Here is a 4,097-nt window from a genome sequence, read left to right as displayed (position 1 = left end):
CTGCCACACATGTCATGCTCCAAACTTCCGTAAAAATGGCATAGCATGAGTCAATTGATATCCTCGGCAACTTCTCCATAATAATTTGCTTCACTTTTCGACCATTTTCATCGGTTGTTGATGTGCTGGAGCCTCCAGGGCAAGCATCGTCATTCACATCTTCTCGACATTCTGTGGAAAGCTTGTTCACATTTTTCTGACTCAGAGTGAAATAACCGTATGCCTCTGTCAACATTTCAAGTGTTCCGATCACTCAATTCCATTTTTCACAAAAAGTTTGATGCATATTTTTTTTATAGCAGAAAATCGCCAAATGTAAATACCTAGCGAAAGCTATGTATGATATCGATAGTATCTACAGACTTTGGAGCATTATAAACAGCTAATAAAGTTTGCAATCCACTATCAAATAATCTTTTAACTGTGCAGTTTTCTTCTTCAAATGCTGCGGTTCATCCAAATTAGATAGTTTCTCGAAAAATTTTCTTTATCCTTTTTTAAAAAGAGTGCAGAAGTCGTATCACAGTTGCTTGAAGCGTGAAGGAACAACATTTCAAACAAGATTTACTGAATTATTTTCTACTTAAAATGCAATTAACGTAAAAGAGAATACAATTAAAATGTAATTAAAGTATATCCCTTAATGACTTCTTGAAATACAGAAATAAATTGCATTATTGAATTCATAGATCGGTTCATTAATGAAAAACATATTCAAATATAATGTATTTGTTGATAAAAAATAGAAATTATTTATGATTATTTATGAAATAATAATTTATAAACCTTAAATGAGCTGATTTAGATCGGGACAACCAGTTGATTTCAAATAATATTTAATCTGTCCTCGCGCTGCCCTCTATCTCAAAAACGATTCAGCGTATGAAAAAATGTTTGAAACAAAAGTTGTAGAAAATTCAATTTTCTACAATAATGATGATGAATACAATTAGCATAAAACCCATTGGAATCGAGATATTGGCAGAAAACGTGCAAAAAGTTGTTTTTTTTTACTTTTGACCCCAAATTTTTGAAGTTGCGGCCGTTGAATCATATGTGAATTTTGAGAATACTTTCATGATGCCAAAATACAAAGTTTATACAGATTTACAGCTGGGTGTGTCAAATTTCTGAAATACAGGCCAAAATCGACCTAAAATGACTGGACAATTAAGTTAACTTGCATGAGAAAAAATGCTGCTCAGAATTCACCACTTTATAGAATGCTCAAAACCTTTAACGAAATTTGCAATGATATTCAATATTTTAAATTTTCTTTAGACTGTTTCAAACGCAGTATGAAAAAAATTTTCATTGATGAGTTGTGATCATTTCTGTAGTCTCTGTCTCTCATGAGAATTATGTTATTCTCCTATTGTCCAATGTAATTTACAAAAAATTTACATTCTTTTTTCTCAAAGCTTACTTGAACTAAAATTATAAAATGGGTTCTCTATTGGATTTGTTAATCTGTTTGTAACTCTCATATTGGTAAATAAATAAATGAACTCAGAAGTAACGATCGTTTTTCCTGTTTCAATTTAATAAAGTTTTCAGACAGTTGTTTTTCAAATGTCAATTATGACACGTTTGTTTCCATGTCATTTTTTTCGTCACTCATACTCATGAGATGATTATTCCAAAACTCATTACATATTCCCGTATTCTCAATCATTATTATATCAATAAGATAGCATGTTGAAGGTTCTCGTTTCAATTATATAGCAAGAAACTCTGTAATTGGAAAGACTCGTTGGAATCCAAATGAATTTCAATTCGTTTTGCATACATAATTCTTTCAGGAATGAAACAGAAACAAAGGAAATGTGAACTTTGTTTTGATTCAAAACTTTGAATTTTCTATGGAATCGGGTTTAGACAATGAACGGGTGAAGTGCTTTCATTTCTTGTAGAAACTTTGCATTTTGAACAAACCAGAGGAACAAACCAATTACATACTTTTGGATAAATATTGAATAAAAGCCTCAGAAATGAACTCACAAACCGAAGATGAATTATCGAATCCGTTATCATCTTTAACTTCAGGTAATTGGTCAAAAATGGTCTAAAGCTGATGAATTAAATGAGCCATTCCCAGTTATGTTTCGTTGTACAATGAAGTACAATGAAATGGGATGAATTCATTGTTTCAATCATTTCATTTTCAGATTTTGAAGATAATGTAGTGAGATCAGGAGGTCATGTTGTTTTTTCGATTGCTATGATGAATTTCATCACGGAATCCTATGTTTTCAAATGTTAATTTTGACATTGAATTTTAATACAATTTTTTTAAGTTTACAAAACAGATCTTTGAAATAATACATCACAGCTTCCATTTTCTACTCGTACAAGTATTGTATAGTCGAAGTTAACGGTATTGTGCACACTTAAAGTTGTTGGCACTCTCTAAGGCCAAAAAAACAATAAATAGAAATGAACCGGCTGCTAGAGTAGAGAAATTGAATAAAAACAAATGACAATCAACAAATCCAGGAAACTTCTGACTCAATAGTTTTGAATCGATCGAAGATTGTATTGGATAATCTGATAATTTTCAATTGTTATCGTAGATATTCAATAATGATAGTTATTGCCGGAGGAATAGAAATGTTGGTGAAGTCTTCAGGAACATGGAACATACAAGTACTGAACGCGTCTTCTCCAAACTAACAGGTTTCATATTTTATCCAATGGGGTGGGCAGCTAACAGAAAATGCTGTAATCATATATAAAGAATACCATCGACCAAATTTTGTTTTCGAAATATTCATTTATATATCTATTATTGAGTTGTATTTTGTTAAGCTGGATAGTGTAGTCGATTATGCCAGGATCACGAACTCATCATGAAAATCCAAACTGGGACGAAAATCGATGAAAAATTATATGCGGAAAGAAGCAATACCATAATTTTGATTGATGGTTCAGAGATTGACAATATGCATGTCCTATGTTTCACAGAACTGTATTTAAATTACTGTGTTTCTGAAATAAAATTTATTTCATAGGGGAATAATTTCAATGAATGAAATTAGTTTCTCATAAAATATAGTATTCTGATATAATTTCATGTCATGTAAATATTCCGGCTTTGTTGTGATTTTCATGGGTTTTTTGATGACTGATATTTGACACTGAAATAAATACTCCTCCAGTGTGTAAACTTGGTCACAACGAAGTTTTTCTGAATTTAAATATTTGGAATGAAGTAATAGTTTACTGAAGCCGATTTTTTCATTAGGAAAACGATCGATAATCTATTTCGGTTCGGGCAGAAATTAACCTTAGTCAAGAATTTTAAAAGAAACCCTGTTCATAGAGTCGTTTTTATACTGATTACCGTTTCGTAAGAAGTAAGGAACAAACAGAGATATATACTTTCAGTAATGTCGTACTTGAAATCGGTAGACTCCCTTTGTATAGGTGGTAGCATTGCCTGAACTTTGAACCGATACCGATTCTATGTTTGGATGATGAAATTTTCAAAGGATTTTCTCTGTCCTAGCTTCATATGGAGAACAGATAGGAAAGATAGAGGTAGAGAACATCAGAATGATTTACAACTTTGAAGATATTTACAGAATTCAAAAGTGGATTATATCAAATCATATTTTGAAATCATTAATTTTAAATAATCTTATGGTCAACAACATTTTTTTTTTGTATTATAGTTCTTCCAGGCAAAATTGTCGTAAAATGCGCATATGTATAAAAAGCATAATGGCACAAAATGATGAAAATGTATACAAGAACCACTAATAGAAATACAAGTAAATGTGTATTACAGGAATGAAGGACACGTTGTGGAGATGGTCTTAGATGTGTCTGGCTGCACTAAAAAACATAAATCTGAGGCGGCATCTGAGGAGTGCACTAAACCCTAAGGTAAGACCCTGTAATTTGATATACTTCCTATTGAAGCCATCATTTGAGAGAGTAGAAGCAGAACCTTGACACTCTTTATCCAGTGACAAATTATTTTCAAAAGTGATGCCTGAGTATTTTAATCCACTCATTTCAAGGTTGGTAATGAAAAATCCTATTAAAACTTCCAAGCAAACTATATTCTTTGTTTTATTGGTATGCCAGAAATG

General features: G+C 31.6%; 1 protein-coding gene across 3 annotated transcripts in view; it reads right to left on the bottom strand.

Moving 5' to 3' along the window:
* Cngl (Cyclic nucleotide-gated ion channel-like) overlaps positions 1-4,097 on the bottom strand; it is a 463,427-nt gene that overhangs the window by 228,558 nt on the left and 230,772 nt on the right. The window lies entirely within an intron of this gene.

This window comes from Leptinotarsa decemlineata, unplaced genomic scaffold (assembly GCF_025532065.1).
Source record: "Leptinotarsa decemlineata unplaced genomic scaffold, Ldec_3_MD MMD2_tig00026354_RagTag_RagTag, whole genome shotgun sequence".
In the NCBI taxonomy this organism is placed as follows: Eukaryota; Metazoa; Arthropoda; class Insecta; order Coleoptera; family Chrysomelidae; genus Leptinotarsa; species Leptinotarsa decemlineata.
The sequence above is the reverse complement of the archived record's forward strand: the minus strand, read 5'-3'. Positions and strand labels throughout refer to the sequence as shown.